General features: G+C 37.1%; 1 protein-coding gene across 2 annotated transcripts in view; it reads left to right on the plus strand.

Annotated features, from left to right (window-relative positions):
• The window catches only part of NKAIN2 (sodium/potassium transporting ATPase interacting 2), a 754712-nt gene that overhangs the window by 159161 nt on the left and 572174 nt on the right, over positions 1–23377 (plus strand). The gene's annotated exons all lie outside the window — the stretch shown is intronic.

Genomic DNA, 23377 nt, shown 5'->3' on the forward strand with positions numbered 1-23377 from the left:
TTCCAATAAAGAAAATAGTTTCCTTGGCAGTTGGGAGTTGGAAGTTAGCTAACAAGCTGTAATATCTCATATTAGTATTAATGTCTAAAGAAGAGCACATGATGACAAACTTTATATTTGAATTTGCTTAAAGTTCAAAGGTAACATTTCCTTAAAGAATTTCAAATTATCAGCTAGTAAACAAAGTCTTAAATATAATTTCCCTCACATTTTAGTGATAACTGCCTTGCCTTATTGATATCTGGGGCATCTGAAAATGCTTTGCTCTTATTGACATTACAGAGTATAGATTGTTTTCTCTTTAAACCTAAACTCCTTAATTATTTGAGATTAGCACATGTGAGAAATTTCTTAGAGTGTATATCTTGTCAAATCTTGGAAAATTTGTTTCTTGAAAGATGTTTATTCTGATTAAGAGGCCCTTAGAGCTTTATTTCAGCATATGCCTACTTAATGACAGATCATTTTACCCCACTAGAATGGTAAAATACAATAGAATCATTTATGAGTGGAAACAGAGCATTTTAGTGGTGAATACCTTCATTTTGATACCATCATTTGAAAGAGTTGTTTAGAAATACAAACCTGTATTTTATTCCAAATTACATATCTTTTTTTCTTAAAAGAATATTAGAGATTTGATATAATTGAGCTATGCCTCTCTGATGGGTAATGACATTCAGCACACAGCAACCATTTGTCACCTATCAGTAAATCTAATACAATGTGTGATCAGGAGATAAATGTATTATATTAAGGCATTTGAATAAACTTCTTTTTATTTTAGGCTAATGTGTTTTTAATAACAAACTCTAGTTGTCATAGATATCACGCATTAAGTACAATCTGTTTTAAGCATTTTCTCATGCAATATTTCTGTCTGTTCTCTATAAACGTAGCTAAATGGAACCAGCCTATAAAACGTGTTTCCTCTAATTCAGTGCTGAGCATGTATGGCTGTACCATGTGGGAGGAATCAAGAAACATCAGGCCTGCCATTCTCGTAACATTCAAGTGGCCTCCAGGTGATAGGCTTGGCCAACTGTCTTGGCCCAATGCCAGTTCACAATGGCACTAGCAACCAGCACCACTTAGCAAATTGCTTTGAGGCACTGAATTTTATGTGGAACAAGAAAGGATTTTGCAAAGCGGATATTTTTAAGTTCTCTTATCTGTGAACCAGGATGTGTCACTAGCTAGAGTCTGTTCTCTGTTGAAAGAATAATTTGCTTTCTGGCCTCTCCAGGGTTTTTCAAGTGGAATGCTGAAAACAGTTGTGTGCAGATTTCCTAGTCCTTCGTCCCAGTTCCCTCTAACTTCCACACCATTGAAATGTCTTTTTTCTTGTCTGCTGTTGATTTTTTGATCAAGTGCATTTTATGTTAATTAGAATTGTGGGTTTCACTCCTTAAATAACTTACATTGGTTTGGCTTTGGTTCTTCGACATAACAAAGATAGAAGGAAAAAAAGGCAACCTACCAGGAAATATAATTTGTTGGTATAAATAGAGATTATTTAATATTGAATTTCTCAGTTACACATTCTCCTTTTACTTAGAAGAAATCCTCCCAAGGGAAGAATGGGTATCTATGTATTCTTACTGAGACTCATTGTGTATTATATTAAACAATAAAGATTAATCATATATAGACAATGTTAAACAATGAAAACAATGTCCCCTTTTTGTGGTGAAGTTTGGCTCTATCAATTTGGTCATCTAAAGCAACAAAAACTGGAGAAAGCTATGCTCTGTTACATGTTTTAAAATGAAAAACCTGAGAGAATGGAAACCTCAACAACTTCAAAATTACGGGCAAATCTAGACCCTGAAATCAATGGTTCTTACAGGGCGTTGGCAGTGGCATCTATTGGCAGAAATTTTAAAGAGACATGGTCAAATTAGTTCTTGTCTTTGGGGAATTTATAGACAAAGCATATAAAACATGTAATCAGGACTATAAAAATGGTAACAGGTATTGTCACTAGTTAAACAACATTTTTAAGAAGCTCAGTTATCGCTGGCCTAAACCCTAGATCCTTCGAACCACCATTGTTCTTGGTTGATGTGAGTTGATACTAGATGGCTTCCTGAACTCTGTGGTGGTACAAGAATCAGACTATATTTTGGTGTGGGTGGGTTGATGACATCAAAAAAGTGAAATGAATATTCCTCAATTATGTCTTCTCATCTTAACTTTCATTTTAGTTTAAATTTTTCAAAATACTACCAGTTTTTATACTGTCATCATTGAAGACTTCATAGCTTTAATTTTACTTTAATAAACTTAAGTATTTGCTTGATTTTTAGGAGCCAGGTGTAGGCTCCTAAAGTAAATAGCTCATTAATTTTTATATCGGCCTTGGTGTTATTTACATGCATACAAATGAAACTAAACTACCCCAGGGAACTTGCAGAGGGTCAACTCCCGATCGGTGAATGAATACAAATGGTCGGGTTGCGTCACCTGGGTATAAGCTGCGAGCTTCGGAGAACGGAGGACAAGCGATCAGGTAAAATAGCTCTCTAGCCTGCATTATGTATGAACACGGAGACCCTGGCGTTTATACGCATCCTGCTGTTACCCGAGCTAGAGCTGCGGATTTGTGCAGGTCCGCGGCAGCGGTCACTGTGACACTTGGGCAGGGAAACCACTCCGCTGCATCTTTATTCACGGGAAATCCACAGGGTCTTTATTTGACCTACTGTATTTCTAATGGTTATTGCAACCACATCTGAAATCCCTACCGGGTGAGAGCAATTATATTTCATCCATTCTAAAGTGCCATCAATTCGAAGATGCATTATGTTCGATACACCACCGAGAGAGAAAAAGTACTTCCAATTGAAGTATGACTTTTGATAAACTGAAGATTCATCCCAATTTCACTGCTGTGAACATGTGGGGAAAAAAGTCACCTTAGAATTGTTGAAATACATGACTGCATTTGTTGTGTCACATGTGCTTGCCAGCTTGGAGGTGAAGATTAAACATTACTTCCAGAGGGCTGTCTCTGTTAGACATAGATATTACCTGCAGGGAATGAGAGGTCAGCGATTGCATCTCCCCCATTAGCACTTTAGAGGGAGAAATGTGGGGATGTTAGGGTTTTATCTGATAGAGTGCTTTCGATCTCTGCCTCTTTATCTATGTTTTATATTTAACTGCTGCCAGTGAATTTTAGGAGGACATAAATAGGCATATGAACACTTCTGCCAGTGTTTCGCATACTATACGTCTATTAATAACATTTTTTTAAATTCTAAATTTTCTCAAATTAAAAGAAAGAAGGCAGACATTCTTAATAGAATGCCATAATAAAATGTATTTCTAGGAAGTTGGTTAATAAAACAAGCACAGTCCCATCTCCTTAACATCTCATCCTACTCCAAAAACCACTTCCTTAGCAACATCAAAGTGACAAAGATGGCTGGGAAAGGACATAGTAACAACGAATAACTTCTCTATTCTTAAGAGACCCAGAATTTCAGTTCTACCACATGTACACTTATTTTATTTATTAAATCCAAGAGTCCACAGACAAAATGTAGTGTCCATAACTTGAATTTTAATAAATGCAAATGAGCCCAAAGTGAGAATAATCAGCTGAAGTTCCAGGGTAAAATATTTGTATTTACCTTGGAATTCATCAGCTTTTACTCGGAAGCCTCAGGAGTGAAGATAAAAGGTATGAAATTATTCCAGGAATTTTACAACTAAGAAATATAGGTCATAAGTACTTAGGATTTGAGCGTAGGAAACAATACACATTCCATGAAACCAAATAAAGAAATAAGACAGCCTCCTCATCTCTCTTCCATTTTATTTCCATTCCATGGATACCCTCCCCCTCAATGTGTTTAGGACCCTGGGTGTTTCAATTATCTCTTAAAAATACTCTGCAGGAGTTATAGCCTTTAAATATAAAGATAGAAGGTGAGCATGTCATTCTCACCAGGTGATGGGTTACATTGTTTTAATACTAACATCCCTGAATTACTAATAGTTCTTCCCTATTGGTAGGCTAAATCCTGTTATTTGTTGGTTTTGCTGTTCATTAGGAAAGGAGTTCAAAAATCGTACCCAGAGACCAGTACAATTATTGTTAAGTTAGTGGCATTGCTTTGAGGTGTCCCTTCTCTCATTATAGTGTGATTCCTTGGTTGTCTCTCTGCTCCAGCAAACTATAAAAATCTATAAAGGTAAACTAGTTGTTCATCATTGAGGTAAATACTCAATCCCTGGCACATGGTTGATCAAAATGTTAAAATATCACATGACCTGGTTTTAACATCATTGACTTGTGATCACATGTATTTTCAGAATGATCTAGACCAGGCCCAATGAGAGATGCTATCTAGTGATGCTGAGGAACTCCCATTATAATCTGTTTTTTTTTTTTCTCATTGCTTTTGGAGTAACTTTATTTTGGAAATTTTATTTTTCCTTTACTTCCACTCACTAAAGGGAATGGCTTTGACTGTCAGATTATAAATTAGACTATTTAAAGAACTATTCAATTCTGAGAGTCCACTGTGACTGACTGAAGCTATATCTACATAGAGGGAAAGGAGATGAGCAATTTTGTAGTAGATCTGAGCTAATAATGTCAATTATATGAAAAATGCAGATATCCAGAGCTACTAAGATCATTAATTTCACTCCTTATTTTCATATGAATAAACAATAGTAAATAGGACAAAGTAACATTATTTCTTAAATGGACACTCACACCTTTTCATTTGTACACATCTTGGTTTTTGTAAAAAAAAAATCACAATGAATCAATATATTTTCTAAAAAAATTCCAGTAATGTTCCAACTAAATATACATATGTATGCATATATATGTGTATATATATGAAAATGCAGAGTGTCAACTCTTTAGAAAGGAATGAAAATTTATTGGTGCTAAATTGACAGATTTTAAGGAATTTTTGCTTAGAAAGGTGAACAATGAGTCATGCACATAAAATTCAAGTGAATTCTCTAAGGAATGAGTACTATAAATCAGTATTTATGCCACTTTCTTAGTGGAATGTGTAAGATGTTCTCTTAGGTTCTGATTACATATGCAAGCATAAATGCTCTGCAAATAAGGGTTAGTCAAAGGAAAATCATCGTTTGCCTAGTGTTATGATCATGTTGGTATTTCTACATTGAATCATAGTCACTGTTAGTTTGAATACAATTTTATGCAATTTGTTCATTGAAAAATATTTATTGAACCCCACGACTACATCTGAGTGCTTCACCACAATGATACAGAGACAGATTAACTCCTGAAAGATTCTACTTAAAGAAGAATATTTCATATTTCACTTCCAAAAAATGTTAATATGTAACAATAATAACCAAGTTTTATTTGTTATAACTTGTACATTCTGCCTCTAACAGTAAATGAACACAATTTTTTTGGTGCCCTCTAAATGAATTAAGTGATCCAGGTGTATCTGATGCTTGAATATTATGGACATTCCAAGACTATAATACGATTGGGGGAGAGAGAGCAAACACTGAAAAAGGGTAATTAATGATATAGTATTCTCCCCTTATCCTCAGGTTCCCTTTGCATGTGTTCAGTTACCTATGGTCAGCCACAGCCTGAACATATTAAATATAAAATTCCAGAAATATACAGTTTTAAATTGCGTGCTGTTTGGAGGAGCACGATGAAATCTTGCCGTGTGCCGCTTCGTCCTGCCTGGAATGGATCCGTCACTCACCTCACTTCACCCGTCACATAGGCGTTGTATCATCCACAGCAGCAGCATCGTAAGGGGCGGTGCAGCAGGGTAAGAGATTTTGAGAGAGAGAGAGCACATTCATATAATTTTTACTACAGTAGATTGTTAAAATTGTCCTATTTTACTGTTAACCATTGTCAGTTTCTTACGGTGCCCAGTTTATAAGTGAAGCTTTGTCATGGGTGTGTATGTGTAGGAAAAAGCAGTATACAAGGGGTTAGGTGGTGTCTGCGGTTTTAGGCATCCGCTGGGGGTCTCGGATTATACCGACTGTGAATGGGGGAAACTGTATAAAGCGGCATAATCTGAGTCAAATGAATAGTCTATGAAGAAACAGGAAAGCCTTGTGCTGGTGCTGAATCATTGAAGAAACGACAGAACGAAGTGTTACTGTTTGCTTTTTAATTTATTTTTTTAAATTTATTTTACTTGGGTGAGATTGGGTAAGAAGATTATTTAGGTTTCAAGTGTACAATCCTGTGACCCATCCTCTGTATATTGCATTGGGTGGCTCACCACTCAAAGATCTTCCACCATCATACATTTGACCCCTTTTACCCTTGACTAGCCCCCAACCCCATTCCCTCTGGGAACTACCTTACTATTGTGTGTGTCTATGAGTTTTCCTGTCTGTCCCTTTTGTTTCTCCTTTTACTCACCTAATTCAGACTTGTATTTTCTTCCTGAGTTATTTTTTAAAATTATTATCCTGACCCATCACCCACCCTGCATATCATCACCAAATTAGTCTTTCATAAGTCAGCTTTGACTCGTATAAGCTCTACCTGCTTTATTTTGGCATGTAAGGTTGTTCAAAACTTGGCCTGCCTATGATGTTCATCTTACTTTGGCTCTATCCAGAAAAAAAGTGCTAAATTTCCTTTCTACTGTTGAAAAAAAAAAAAAAATTAGAAGAGTAATCACGAAAACAATTTAGTAAGAGAGAATTGACAACCATTGAAGTATTATATTGTATTTGAATTTTCAAGTCCACTGAGAATGAGAAAGTTCTCAGTATGGATTATAAATAGACTTTGGCAAGCTTTGAACTGCCCACTCTGTGTCCTAAGCTTTGAGCAGAGCTCTGCTAGCCTGCTGAACCAACTTAAGCTCTGATGTGAGTTATAAAGACACAGGGATGAGTGGCTCCGTTTGGGGCATTATGTTAGCCAAGTATGTAAAATGAATTCATGGCTGGCTTTCTTTGCACATCCCTTTCATTCCTCACAGGATAATTATGATATCCCTCCTTGGCTCAAAGCAGATAAATTTCACTATTTTTATGAAATGATGCTTTATTATTTTAAATAATAGTATGAGGCGCCAAGATCCATTTCACTGTCAGTCATCTATCAAAAAGTGGCAACATCAGAGGTGTAGATAGAGATCCATAATTACATCTTCATAGGTTTACTAATTGATGACATAAGTTTGGTCACTTATGTGTTTTACGTTTTTCTAAAAAAGAGTCATGTTAATGTGGGATGATCTTATATATTCTGAATTCACATTATACTCTTGCCATGACAATATATGCATAAAGATCATGTTTATGTGAACTCAACATTATGGAAACCAAATATCACTTTGGACAATACCATCATTTTCTACCTATTGATGTTCTCATTTTTGGTATAGCCAGACTTGCTCAAAACCTTCTTATGGAATGCAGCTGTCCACCAAATATTTTTCTGTGGTGTAGTTAATGTTCTGGTACTGTTTTACTGAGTGTCCTATCTCTAGGGCCATTGATAAGACATGGGATTTTGTACACAGCAAGACAGGGCAGGTATGGCAGAGTGAGTGGGAATAATCCAAAATGCAACCTGAAGGGCTAAGCAGATTTGATATTGGGGGACGATAACTGCCCGCAGTCCCTGCCGGCTGATCGAACAGGTACAGAGTAATGACTACGACAGTGTGCAAAGGACACAGCCTTCTCCGAGCGGCAGCTCAGGGCAGGGCCTCCCAATGGGGCAGCAGGGATCCTCATGGGTGAATGGAGCTCGGCAATGGAAATACAGTGTTAGATGCTTAGATATCAGTGAGGCGGGCAATCACCATCAGGTTTTGGCCAAAGGTCCAGACTTCAAAGACATCGTGCAGAAACTAGACTAGAAACTGAGCCAGGAAATTCTAATACTAGAGGGGAAAGTGCATGGAGGAAGTGGATTTTTGTGTGCATGTCTAGAATTTGTATGGACCAAGATACTAAGCTAATTCCAGAGCAGGCAATATCATCTGCTAATTATTTCATTAGTGACTAACTTTTTCAGATAAATGATTTTCCAAACTGGTGACATGGGCCACTTTTAATACATTGTAAAAAATTATTTAGATGCTATGCCCATCTCAAGTCTCCTTGGTAGGGGGGAAGGTCTGTTTTAGCCTCTGGATGGTATAGTTGTGGCGCTTTTCAGTTGAAAGAAGAACCAACTGATCACAATCACATTCTTTTATTCTAAAATATCTGCTTAGATGATTGATCTTCAGTGAAGAGAAATGAGGCTCATGAGCACCCAGATACACGTTTATGAGAAATAAAAAAACTCATCGAGTAACCACTTACTGGAAATAAAATTTCCAGAAAGAAGGTAGTTGAAAAGGAAGAAAGAAAAAAAGACAATGGATAAAGAAAAGGAAAGGCAGGAAGAAAAGGGAGAGGAAACAACTAAAATTTATTAACTTCTTTAGAAAGGTAAACTTAAAGATTGAAAGGATGTTGAGAAAAACAAAGTAAAACATTTCTACTTCTCATCTAATTCAGAAATGCAAATTCTTTTCTAAATACCTTTTTATTAATGCGAAAAAAATCCATGAATGACTACAGATATTTGCAAATATGTAAAACATACTACTATAGATGTGTTCTTGGAAACCAATTTAACACATGTTTAAACTTTATTTAAATATATATATATACACACACACACACATTTATAAGTGTGCATTTTTATATATGTTATATGCTATGTCATAGTAATATAATGGAGGTTCGAAATACTTAATATCTGTGTTCATGTCTCAAGTATTATGTCCCTTTTTATTATTATTATTTTTGCACCAATTCTGGCAAAGTGTCTACTTTATTTGGAGATGGCATAGTCATTTAAATATCAAAAATAAAATCACAGTCCTATGTATTTCTATAGCCAGCTCCATCTATGTGTTACCTAAGGTAATTTTAGTTCTGACGGTCTGGAATGATTATAGCAGTGTAACAATGGAACATGATTCAGAAGACCTGGTTTTTGTACTTTATCTTTATTAAGCCATTTCAGCCGCTGGGGCAATCTGCCACCAGTTTCATCCTTCTGCCCCAAAGCTTAGCGCTACGCATTCTTTTCATGGCTACGGTCACTCCTTAAGATGGGCCTTTGTTCTCTCACCATGGGAATCCTGTGACAGACTCCTGCCAGTTCCTAGGCATCTTTTTCTTCCCCTGCCCATCCATCCTTTTATTCCAACAAGCTAAATCTCTTCAAAACACTGCTACTTTATGCATATTGTATAGAATTGACTTGAAATAATCCTCTGCCTGTGTACCATAAAAAACTCAGTGTTTAAGGAGGAAACTCTGAGGTGCTCCCAAGAGGAGGCATGGCTGAGATTTTAAAAAGGACATGCACTTTCTGCAGGGTCTGTAAGAACAAGTGGAATTCACACAGGAACATATTCAGGGAAGAGCAATGGCATGAGCAAGATTTCAACACTCGTGGCTTTTTCAAACAGTGGTGAGTAAAATGAGATTGAGGTCCCAGCATTTGTGGGGGATCAAGTTGTCGGGCGGCTCAAATCCAGACTGTGCACGGAAGGGGCTGTCAGGCCAAATCGGAATTTCACTCTCTCAGCCTGGGGAGCAGAGTCCAGGAGGGCTGCATTAGTTGGCACTCTTTTCAGTTTCCAGTGATAGAAACGCAACTCAAATCTGACATAAAATGTAAAAGGGGGGATTTCTGTTGACTCACCTAACTGAAAAGTTTAAGTGGCATATTGGCGTAAGGTCCTGTAGAGCCAAAGGCTACACTTTAGAAATCAAACATTAGAATATTAGAAATCAAACTCTCTTTCCATTTTGTTTTCTACTCCCCTGCCCTCTGTGACCCAGCAGAGTTATACCTTAGTGTTTGCAAATCCAGTGTTACTGTTTTCTAACTTTTCTAGCAAAAGCCTTGGAGTTGCTTCTAATTTCCGTGGCAGGATGTGGGCCTCCAAGGGTCCTCTACACAAACCCGAGGCTGGGGGTGGGTTAGGACATCACCAAATGGACTAAGAGGAGAGCAGGACTGGGATCCCAGAAAGGAAAAAGCCCTATTACTAGAAGAGGGTTGTGGGTAGTTGAAACTAAAAGTAGTCATTCCAGGCATTTGTCAGCAGAATATTGTGAATAAAATAGTTGCAATTAACTGACCTAAGCAAATATGTCCATTTAGTAGTACAGCCTTCTGGTAAATTTTCTATAGTCAGTCTCTGTTGGTTAGAGATAAGTGGACTCTATGTCCCCCACCTTCACAACCTTGACATTGCAACCCGTGGGCCTGCATCCAGAATAAATGTTAAATGTACCAATATTCATTGTCAAACCATCACAGAACTGTCCCCCAGTTCCTTCTCGTAGCTCAGGGGCAGCTGCATTCTGCCTGCAGGCACCTGACTGGCCCCCTGCATAGAATTCACTGAGACAGATGCAGTGATATTTTTAAGGCAGGACTGGTTAAACCTTCTCGTTGGGTCAGGTGACAAAGTCATTGAAGTAGAGCCACACTGGACTAATGGGGGGATCTAGACCACCAGCTGTGATGTTTATTATAAGAGAGTTTGTTGTTGTTGTTGTTGTTTTTATAAAAGAGTTTGCCAGACAGATCATTTTAACCAACTGTTTACACTGAGCACCTCTTACTACACCAATGAAATATGATTTTTTTACATCCATTATACTCTCTGCTGTAGACTTTGATACTTGAAGTCCTTAGTTTTACTACCCTTGGGTTTATTTCTATTCAGGACACATCAAGTGCTAACCACCATGAGAATATGGATTAAAGTTAATTAACAATGCACAATTTTAAAAATGCACAAATCGGAGTTTAAATTTATTATTTCAAATTGTGATTAGTTGATCATGACATAAATTCACTGGGTCATGACCATATTTTAAAAAGTAAAAGTAAAGATCAAAATAGAACAGAATAGGATTTTTTAGAATAAAACATTTAATAAGTGTAAGGATTGTTTTGTGAAACTTTAGTTTCAAGTTTTAAAAATCATATTTGTCATAACATATATTTTTGGTGGACTACTGTTAAAAATGTTGCGAAAACCACTAATTTAAAGTATGTGGGTATTTTATTCTCTGACTTTGTTACTGGCACAGCTGCTAGTTGGAGTTCAGTAAATACATATTTTATCACAGGTATTTTATGTGTGTGTTTTAAAGTTAGATTTGAGTATGTTTATATTGTATCTGTAGATTATTTTTACACAAAATGCATCTCTAACTTTTTCATATACTAAAGGGGAAATTGAATTTACTTAACAGAATTATATTTAAAAGCACTTCTGCTAGAATGTACTTGCTCTCTCTTCTCTCTCACTCACTGTTATCTGTTTCTCTTCTCCTTCCCACTTCCTTTCTTTCTTTACTAATAATCATTGACCACTAAGCACTTTCTAAATATTATTTCATGCAGTCCTCTCCCCCTGAGGCACTTAATGTTGTCCCCATTTTACAGATAGGGATGTTAGGAGACTTGCCAGTAGCTTTCCCAAGCTGACCCTGTCAGTATATGAACCAGGCAGTTTGACTCTAGAGCCTGTGATTTTTATTGACATGTTTTCTTTTTCAGATTCAAAAGAACTAGTTGGATCCCTCTGTCAATGCCTTTTGCATCTATTTGCCCTGAACACAGGGAACATAGGGAAGGAAAGCATTGGAGTGTCTCCACCCACTTAGCCACAGTATGCCCTGCCAACTCCAAAGCCTCATGTCTCTGGGGCTTTGAATTTTGGGATTACTGATCCAAAGGTAAAGAAATGAATAGGGAGATAAAAGATTGAAAACAAGTTGTGCACCTGGTAATTCAAAAGAGGGCAAATAGACAATGACATACAAAACCATGTCCTCTTTAAAGCTCACCGTCTCCTGTTGGTCATGCTGACTCTGCAGTGACACATAAGTCAGTCCTGAGCACAGGGTACAGCCAGGAGGAAGACTCTCAGTTTTGGGGTGTTTTTGTGTGTGTATGTGTAGTTTTAAACTTAAGCTCTCCAATAGCTCTGCTTTGGTCCGATGCTTTCAGTGGTGTCAAAAAGAGGAATGTGATCTTTCATCTCACGTGTTCTTATTTTTCTTCCACTTTGCATTCCCATCCTTCCAGTCAAGAGTATATCTACAAACATCAGTTATTTTTTTCTCTTGACAACTAAAGAGTCGAATTGTTGTACAAACCGAATGTGAACAGTTTTGTTCAAAGGGAACCAGATAATCTTAGGTCATGGCTTCTTTTATAAAAACAGAACTGTATATTATATACATCTCTCTGTAAAATACTTGGGAATTAGTAGTTCAGTAAATGTGTGAGTGTGAAATTTGTTGTTGTGCCCTTTAACCTCTGAAGAAATCGTGTGCTCTGGGAGCCCCTTGGGTAGAAGAGGAAATGACATATGTTAAGCAGTTCCAGAGAATCAACAAATCCCATTACGAGGCCTTAGAGAAGACCAGCCTGAAGTTAGTAATTGAGAAGTAGCAGGGGCTGTGGCAAAGCGCCTTTGCTTGGATGAGGGCTTATGGAAACTTGTGCTGATCCCGTAGATTCTAAAGGAGATATTCCATAACTGGAAGTTGGGTCAAGCTTTAAATCTCAGGTTTGTCATCCTAAAGAGTGATCCTGATAAATGGCTGTGTTGGCAACAGACAACATGTTAAAAGTGACACTTGACCAGCCAGGACAGGTAAACTCCTTAATGCAGCCCAGGTGAACTGTAGTGTGGTTGATGCAGTGGGAGACCCTCTGAGGGCCAATATATGTACCTGTGAATAAATAGACATGTTGCTGATTGGTGGTTGCTCTTGGACAGGTGATAAACCTCTCATGAGATTTGGGCATGTGCTTTTAAGGATGGTTTTCCACACTTCTGCATATGAAAGTAAATTTTATATTAAAATTTAAAAGACATAAAATAGATTATTGGGCTCTACAGTATTTGATATGTCAAAATTAATATTGATCATAACAAATTTACACTGAACAGTTGTAATCCTGAAATACAAAGCTTTGTTCTGTCCATTCTCTAGAAACTTGAAGTCCTTGTTCCTCATATTCACTATTTCTTGCTCTCTGTCTCTGTCTCTCTTGCTTTCTCTGTCTTCTTTCTGTTTGTCTCTGTCTGCCTGTCTTTCTCCCTCTGCCTGTCTCTCTTTGTCTCTCTCTTCTTTCAGTGTCTCTTATCTTGTCTCTTGCCTTTCTCTGTGTCTCTTCTTCTCTCTGTCTCTATCTCTCTGAAGAGGAAGACTGCCCAGTCTCCATATTTATCTAGCTATCCAGCTGTCTTGTATTTTCAACTGATACTGAGAATGTTTGTTATGTAAGCATAATGGTAAGTAATAATCAGAGCTGATTATTACGTTCTCAGGAAGTTCTAAGTCGTGAGTAGTCTACTTTCTTGCTTACCTTACCACCAATGGGGCATTCCCTTTACAAATGCGCAGGAATGATGCCGGGTGGCAGCTTCAGGGGACTAGCTGCTCCTGCCACTCCACGCCTCTCAGTGTCCTGTCCCTCTTCCTCAATGTCTAGACCTAAAGACTGTTCTTTACCAAATGGCTACTACTGATGGTTACTGCTTGTATTTCCACACTTGCCTTCATTCCTCTGACAGCTGAAATTACCTTCTGGTTAGGTTTAGTTGCTTTATGTGCTGACGTTTCTAATTCTGAAGTTATTGTTTTGATTTTTGTAAAACAAATAGTGGGAACATCATGTATTAATCAGGGCAGTGCATGGTACTAAGTAGGCCTTAAAAACTTCCCCACTGGTTTTTGGAAAGTGTCTGTTTTGTTTGTGGTGCCTCTCCCTCCCTCTCCCCCACTCCCCCTTCTCTGCCACACTCTCTGGCACTCACACGGGGAGTGTTTGCCCGTAAATCTTAAACTCTACTTGTTTTTGCTAACAACAGCCCTAACAAATAGTCATACATAATTTGAAGGAGGATGATGTGCCTTTTATTTTCTTTCTCGATATTTAAGAATCAGAATATTAGTAGTACTAGATAAAGCTATACTCATTTACTTATTACTGTCCAAAGGCATCTCTCAAAGTATGATTTGCAGACCTTTCAAGGAGTCAGGAAGGCCAAACTGTTTTTCTAATGATACTGAGACATTATTTACCTTGTTCAACTTGTTGACATTTGTGCTGATGGTGCAAAAAGTAATGATGTTTCAGTCACCTCAGCATGAATCAAGGTGGTGGCACCAAACTGTACTGGTCATTTGTTCTTTACCCCCATGCACTCACAGTGTAAAATCAAGCAAACAAACAAAAACTTTAAAATCCTTGATGAAGCAGTAAAAATTATGAATTTTGTTAATTCTTACCCTTTGAGTACACATCTCAATGTTTCGGGTGACAAAATGGGAAGTGTGTGTAAAGCACTTTGCTGATTGCTGTCTGGAGGAAAAGTGCTGGCAGTTGAATTGTGAGCTGAACTGGATGTTTTTTTCCATGCTTAACACCGTTTTTACTTGAAAAACAATTGACAGACAAACTGTGATTGTTTAGACAGGTATTTTCAGACATTTTCTTGAAAATGGACAAAGTGAGTTGACACTTCAAGGAAGACAACTGATAGTATTGTTGTCATGGGTAAAATTTGAGTTTTAATTTTTTCAGTTTTGGAAAACTTGTCTCTGTCATTGTGGGTTTGTCAGCTTCCCAATACTTGAAGCCTTTTCTTATACAGTGGATGGTTGATATTAATGAACATTGACTCTAAATAAATATTGTTGAATGAAATTAATCAACATTTGGAAAATCTGAATGATCAGCAAACCGTTATTTTCAAATTACCAATGCAGAATATTACAAAATAATTCATGGGCAAAAAATCCATTCAAAGTGCAAGATACACAAACTGATTATAATGATAGAAAATTTGAAATTATATTGATATAGTTTCAGATCCACATTGCAACCTAACTTTTAAAATTTATGACTTTCAACTTCTGGTGTAGTATCAATAATATTGAAAGGCTATTATATTACTCTCTCCTTATCCAACTACATATATGTATGAAACTAGACTTTCTACATATTTTTCAACCATGGTCTGTTTCTTAGGGGGTTGATTCAATCACTGCCATTTCATCAATCTAAGTTGGCTCCCCATTATACACACAGGACAGAGTTCAGACTTGCAACAAATTGTATGACAATCTGAGGCTTAGTTTACCTGTTCAACTGTATCACCTACTCTTCCTTGTATTTTTTTTTTTTTTTTTTTTTACAATTTATTGAGGTATAATTCACATGAAATGAAATGCACACAATTAAAGTATACTATCTGATAAGTTTTGGCATAGGTATACAGCATAGAACCAAGACCATAATCAAGATAAGGAATATATCCATCATTCCAAAAGTTTCTTTGTATCCCTTTTTTTCCTACCCTCTCATCTCTTAAATCCTAATTCCACATAACAACTGATATCCTTTGTGCCACTGTAGATTAGTTTCCATTTCCAGAATTTTATGTAATTGGAATCATATAGTTTCACTGTTTCTTTTGCTTGGCTTCTTTCACTCAGCCTGATGGAGAACCATTCTTATACTGCTGTACATATTCATGGTTCATCCTTGTCATGGGAAGAGTGCACCGGTTATGAATATATCAACATTTGTCTATCCTTTCACCTATTGATGGACATTTGGGTTGTTTTTAGTTTGGTGTCAAACATCTTGGGTTTTTTATTTTTTTTTAAAATTATCTTTGTTGATTTCAGAGAGAGGAAGGGAGAGGGAGAGAGAGAGAGAGAAACATCAATGATGAGAGTCATTGATCAGCTGCCTCCTGCACGCCCCCTACTGGTGGTGGAGCCCACAACCTGGGCATGTGTCCTGACCGGGAATCGAACTGTGATCTCTGGGATCCTAGGTGGATGCTCAACTGCTGAGCCATGCCAGCTGGGCGGATTTTTTGTTTTAGAATATACATTTACATAAAAAGAAGTTTTAGGATGACTGTTTACAAACTACCATCAATATTTTTATGTCATTATTTTGAAAGGTAACATACATATTATTTAACCATATAAACATTTCATTGTTTAACACATATCCTGCTAAGGGATACCTTATTTTTATTATTTTGATATTTTTTAACTTTAATTTTATTGTTTACATTATTATGGATGTCCCCATCCCTCTCCCTTTACCGACCTCCACCCACCCTCTCCTCTCCTTCCCTCTGGCCATCACCACACTGTTGTCAGTGTCTATGGGTTATGCATATATGTTTTTTGACTAATCTCTTCACCTTATTTCATCCAGTCTCTCTCTCCTCTCTCCCAATATTCCAGTTGTATCATATGTATACTTTTTTACATTTTATTTGATTATTATGATAAACATTTTAGAGATAAATTTCCTATTCCAATAGGATGTGTAATTTGAAGGAATGGGATTCATATTACCAGATTATCTTCAAGGAAATTTTAATTCAGATCACAAATAGCAGAGTATGAAGGGAATATCCTGCTTGCCTGCTCAAAGGCATTTCTCCCATTTTCTTTGCCTATAGAACACCTATGTATTTGGGTTTTGACAGCTCAGGGAGAAGTATGTTTTCCCTTTCTTGAGAGTAAATTCTGATTGGTGTAAGCCAACCAGGGTTAACCCCCTTCCCTTTGTCAGTGAATTTTTTAGCAATAGGACTATAACCCAATTTTGGCCAAAATCTTTTTAAAAAGGGGTGTTTTTTTTTGCTTTTAAAAAGAGATACATTCATGTCCTCTTTCCCTCATCAAATTATACTTATCAATATTTCTGATAGTTTTGGTAGGGTCTTAAGTTTTACCTCCTCATTTCTTTAAAGTTTCCAGTTGAGTCCTAACTTCTTAAATCCCATCACCATGAAGTAAGTCACACACTGTGCCTCATGCTTGAGAGGATCTTATTGGATCATTTCATAGTTCATTAAAAGAACCACATTTTAAATGGTTCAGCTGAGAATAAAAACCACCACGAGGTGCTGCAAAGCTGTTCTGTAAGTTTAACATAACTACTCAGGCCTCTGGTTAGCCATAAAATCATTAGCTGTGACTGAGTCATTAGTAAAGATAACATCTCCTTTTATATGTACAGCAGTCCAAAGAAGTTCTGTTCATTTTATTCTATGCCTCTCATCTGAGTCAGTATTTGTAAGTTCTTCTCTTGAGAAAATACTGTTCCAACTTTGCTTTTAGTCATCCCCTTAAATACACCTGGGGGGTAATCCACCATCTATGGTGACAAACACTGGGACTGGTCCGATTACTGGATTTTTGTCCTGGAATACACCTTACTGCACACACATATCTCTCCCTCTTCCTCCTCTTGTGCAGTTGATCAGTCTACACTGCTGAAGTTCCAACAGTCCACATTTTGTATTTTTGTAGTTGTTTATAAATCTAAGAGTTTTTTCCTTTCCATCAAATATTTTCTATTTTGATCTGTGAATTTGATGATCAATTTGTAGAACAAGTTTCACATATCAAAAAAAAAATTGCATGAAAACTGTTTAGATCTTTTCTAATTTTTACATTTCAAATTTTATTTTAAATTTTTTAACAAAAATATTTAAGGCAACAGTATTACCAATTAATACGTGAGTAAAGACTGCCAGTATTAGATCTCTCTCGGCAAAGATTACATGTGCAAAAGAAACCAAATATTCCTTTATAATTTTTAATGAACGCCAAAGACTCATGGTCAGGTTTTGTTGTAAAACTTGCAAATTTAAACACTGAGGAAATTTGTCAAAGCCTCAAAAAGTGTACTGTCAAGAACTGGTTAGTCATAAATGTAATAATCTGAGTTGCTGGATATAAAAAATGAATTTGCATTTATATGCACTGCATGATGTACCTTGATTAACTTGGCAGTTTAGCGCATGCTTTCCCTGAAAGCAGTGATCAGTTTTTGCTCTAAATAGATTGAACTGCTCTATGAATTCATGCCACAGTCCACAATGCTAATCAGTTTTGAAGAAGCAGAAATTACGTTTTTAGTTGGCTTTGAAATAAAATTCCTTTGCTCAGCTTTCATCCCTCAATTTCACTTTCTCTGAGGCTACTTCCCTGGCCCACAGGCCTGTCTGTCTGTGTACATAAATTAGCCACCCCAATAGCAGCATCAGCCATCCCTCAACTATAGAGGCAACTTACGAGTCATCCATTTTGTTCCAAATACAGTTTTAAATTCTTTACATACATTTTCTCTTATAGTGCTTAGTTTTCATTATTTCTGTCTTACAAATTAAGAAAAATAACCAAAGACCAGAGGTTTTCATTAATTCACCTGCCTAAGGAATGTGTTGGAGCCGGTGTTTGAATCCACGTGTGCAGTGCTGCTGTGTCCAGTGCTTGTGTGAGAGTTAGGCAACACCCCCAGACTGTCACCATGCCTATGGGAACATCACCCCCGCCCACTCTGGTGCAGGTTCTCACCGTGAAATGTAACCCATCAGTTACATGTGTGATTTTCTTAACATCCCCTCCTTAATGTGCAACCCTTAAGGTATATTCATTTAAAGTGATATTGCCTTGATTTTTCATAGCACGATTCCTGCCTCCCTCACTATGGCTGTGGAAAGAAAGCATATTGGAGTAAATGAATATATGTTTGGCATTTGAATCACGAAAACTTCTGAAATGTTTTTGTTTTAAGGCCTTTCATCTTGCAGTTTAAATTGTCAAATTTGAAAACAGATTTTTTACTAAATCCTTGTATTTTCTAGAGCAATAAACTCTTCTTGGTCACCTGTACCTAAAAAATAATGTCATCAATTTTGTTGGGAGGGAAAGGGTATCTTAGTAAAAACTTAGTAATTATAATGGATCATCTTATAGAAAAGATGAAGATTTTAGATCCATTTCAGTATAAGGATGTCTATGTGGAGGGAAATATGCAGCTCAGGCATGGAAATCTAGTTGTTTTGTCATCTGCATTTAGATCAATCAATGCATTAATATGATCAGAAACTGTAAATAATCTTTGGCGTGATCACAGTGAAAAATCAGTTCTCTTTGTACCCCAGTTGGACATAACCACTTTTTCACATTATAATTAAATATTTTATTATTTATTAAATATGAAAGTCACTATATTTGGAAACTCATTCTTATGAAAAACAGTGTTCAATGGAAGCTATTAAAATATAGTTTATTGGTATTTATTATTATTTTTTTAGTAAACTTGAATCGTTTTAGGTGCTATAGGAGATAGGCTTTTTTTTGCATATCCATTTAATTTTTTTAATACAACTGTTCACTTCAACCTGAAATAGTATTCCTTGGCGTGACCTCTCTGTTCTGCTGTATAATATTGAACAGAGAAGGTGGCGGGAAGAGATGACTTTTCCCCTGAGACCCTGTGAAGGGCATAGCTATACCTATGCCGTCTGTGCTTATTCTTTGTATTTTCAAAAGCTAATGTGGAAATGAGTCATTCTTTCTTGGTGAGGGAGTGATACTCTTTCTGCAAAAATTAACAGACATATCATTGATCAGTGTCCTTTGCCTATTAATATTAGAACACTGTTTTGACACTTTTTTATTGGATCCATTCGCTTAGCATCATTTCTCCCTATGCGAGTTATCCAAAATTGGTGAGCAGGGATAACACTTCCTAGTGTTCTAACTTTTGTGTTTATATCTTCAGAACAGGCTGAAATAGAAGAACATAAAATGACCATTTCGGGAAAAGACTTGATATATATTATAGTGTTATATAAGGACAATATTTAATCTTTTGAAGCAGGATAAAAATAAGATAAGGACATTTTCTTGTATTGGCAGTAAGTGAAATAGTGAACTCCGGGTTTTCATTCAGCCAGTACCTGTTGAGCACCTATTACATTCTGGATACAGTTGTAAGTCCTGAAGACAGAGTTCTGAGAATTAAAAAAAAACAAAACAAAAAAAGGTTTTCTCATAAGCTTAAAGTCTAGTCAGAATTATTACCTATATTACATCATTTCAATTCATATAACATATATTCCCCATAGTATATCTCTGAATATTTTAATATTATATGTTGTCAACACTCCTCTCTCAAATCTAAAAGTGACTCAGAAAGAAGACTATGTTTTAAACGCTTTTACCTTACATTTTTAATGAAAGTTTGAATCACATAAGGTTTATTTTAAAAAGAAAAAGCAATTTTTAATTTTTTTGCTTTATGGATTTGCTTTGTAGGCATATATTTTGTATGCCTTTGCTGGGGAATTTATTCAGGAATTCTCCCCCACCCCCCATATTTAACTGCATCATCTAGGTCTGCATGAGATTTCTGTGAAAGTTAATTAAACACATGTAGAATCTAGTCATTTTATGACCATACCCTTTCACCAGGTGGATATAAAAAATTGAGTTCCAATTCTAGTAGGTCTAGACATTTTTGACCATTATTTATCTTTTAAATGAAATAAAAGGAGGGTAAATTATAACTTATTCCATTCGTTTCCAATTACAAAGGGTTAGAAAAGCCATGATCAGCAGCTAAAGACAAGTTATCTACAAATGCGCCTACTTGGAAACAGATCAGCAATTTAAATGATTAAGTTAATAAGATCCTCCCACAGGCTTCAGCGTGTGAGTGCCTGGCGGGAATCCCTGGGACAAGGGTGGAAATGCTTGTGGGACAGGAGAGTTTATAAGGAAAACACACACAGCCACACGGTACACCTGCCGCAGGAGCTCTGTGGGCTCTGCTGCCCGGGTGTGTGTGTGTGTGTGCATTCATTTTAGTTAAATACATGTATATATACACGTGCATGTTATATAGTGTGTCTGTGTGTGTACTTGTGTATATTATATAATGTGTGCAAGTGAGTTGATGTACAGGGTGGGGCAAAAGTAGGTTTACAGCTGTTCATATAGAAAGTAATAATTAATAAATAATAATACAAGAATAAACTTTCGTGTCCTCACAAATGTAAATCTACTTTTGCCCCACCCTGTATGTGTATTATACAATGTGTGTAGGTGTGTGTATGAAATAATGTGTGTACAGGTATACACACTTGCACATCCATGTTCCAGATGACACGCGGAGCGCTCGTTTTCCTCTCTCCGGCCTGGTTCACCTTTTCCTACCTACTCCTTCACTTCACACTTCTCCCAGTTGTTGGCATACTGCGCATTCTTTATTTGTGAAAGCTTTCCCCTTGAATCGTTTAATTTAGTCACCTTTAGTAATCCTGTTCCACCTTTCAAATGCTACCTTTTCCTGCTCTGAGCCTTAATTTTTTTAGATGTACTTTTGTTCATTTTTTCATCAACATGTGCTTTTGTTTACTTTTACATTCCTCTGAAATGTTAGCTCATTGATATAACATCATTGTTACGTTATTGAAGAAATGTTGGCATTGTCAGGAATAATATATTTAAAAGAATTTATGAGATGCTAGAGAATTTCTCATTATTGAAGGACAGATTAACTTTACATTGCTTTTCTCATTACCACTGCTAAAATGCAGAATCTGTCTCACAAATGTTGCTCAAAAAAGACATATGTTTGTATTAACATGTTTCAAATTGAAAAGTTACAGGATGACAGTGTGGTGATTTGTGGGAGTTGGGAGATGGGTGGAGGTGGGAGATAAAGAGAAAAAAAAGAAAAGTTACAGAATGTAAAGCCAAATAATTGAAAGATCTGAACTAGGATTACCAAGGAAAACTAACAAGTGTGGCTTCTAGAGTTTAGAAGCGACCTCTATTTGTAGACCAGATGGGATAGGGAAAGGGACTGATACAGAAGAGCCACATGAAACTGGTGTTTCTGGATGCAATCGAACAAAGTATAATATCCCCCCTCCTTCTCTCTCTAAAATCAATGAAATTATATCCTTGAGTGACGATTAAAGGGGAAAAAAAAACCCTCTCACTAACTTACTTTTATACTTAATATATTGATTTTAGATAAAGCAGACTGTAAGATGAGCAATTGTTTGTGTGATATTATATATGGCAATAATTATGAAAATTAAAAAAAGAAAATTCACGACTCTCTTCAACAGAGTGCTTTTCCTAATTAAATATTCAAGTATATTTTATGATAATTCATTATTAGTATGCATCCATTTTCTACATGGCCTGTGTCAAGGATAAGCTGTCTCACAACTGTGTGTATAATAAATACAAAGTACAGGGAAATGCATTTTGCATCAGTTAAAGCCCTATTTCTTGGTAGGGCTTTTATTCCCAACTCACTAATATATACCCATTTTTCTCTTGTCTATCTCTTGGTTACGGAGATTGAGGATTTTGAGGTAGTAGCTATTAATTTTTCCAGTCAGTACTCAACTCACAAATCCTACTGTGTGTTGGCTGGCTGGGACATGTCATAGGTGTAACAGGAGCTTCATATCTGTGATACATGAGGATCGGTTCTTGTCCCAACCCAGTGTACCCACAATTCTAAAGAAACAACGATGTCGCAACAGCAGAAAGAACCCCTTGCAGGTTCTTAGCAGCCAAGTCAAGATAAGAAGTGATAAATGAATTTAAAACATAACAACAGAAAGAATGAATGTCCTAAATGAGTGACAGGGGCCTCTTTCTTTTTCACCTTTTTTAAAAAGTCCTTCAAACACATTGTTAATTAGGTAAAATAATGCCTTGGTGTTCCTATTTGTGTTTCTCTGATATTCTAGTAACCAATAGGATCCCAGGGAAGCCTATTTGTGTAGTAGCTCAGCTGATTGTTCCCAGTAGCTCCTTGATTGCTTTGTTCTTCAGTTGTCCTTCCCTTTTCTATCAGGCGGCTGTAATATTTGTCTGCATGTCCAGTGTGCACCTCATGTACGGATAGCCCGGACACTTGGAGTAAGCCTGCGAAGGAAAGGCGAGCCCAGCTCGTCCCTGCCGCCGCCGCTCGCCTCTGCCTTGTAGCTCACTCAGCAGCAGTCGCTGCTTTTTTTTATACCCCCCTGAACCACACAGACCGCACGGTGTTCCTGACCTGTGTTCAGCCAGCCACTGCTGATCAGTGTTGGCAGAAAAAGAGAAAAAAACACTGCACAAAACAACAAATCTGGTTTCATCTCTCTCCTCTGTAAACATGTTAAACTTTCCCATCCTACAGTAAAACAAAACCCTGACCCACCTGGCACCAGAGTCACTGTCTCTTAATCTCTCCCTTCCTTAGCTACACGTCTTGAAACAGCGTCTGCCCTCGCGGGGCCCGCTTCCCCCCCCCCCCCCCCCGCCCAGGACCCTGCGACGGGGCAAGTCTGAGAATCCCGAGGCTGCGCCGGCCTTCGGCTCACCCGCCTGCTGCTCAGTCTTTACTCCCAACTCTCTCTTCCTCCCTTCCCTCCTACTGTCTTTTTGTTTCTCTTCCTGCCTGTCTTATCACAGCCCATAAGCTGCC

This window comes from Miniopterus natalensis, chromosome 5 (genome assembly GCF_054644295.1).
Source record: "Miniopterus natalensis isolate mMinNat1 chromosome 5, mMinNat1.hap1, whole genome shotgun sequence".
NCBI classification, from domain to species: Eukaryota; Metazoa; Chordata; class Mammalia; order Chiroptera; family Miniopteridae; genus Miniopterus; species Miniopterus natalensis.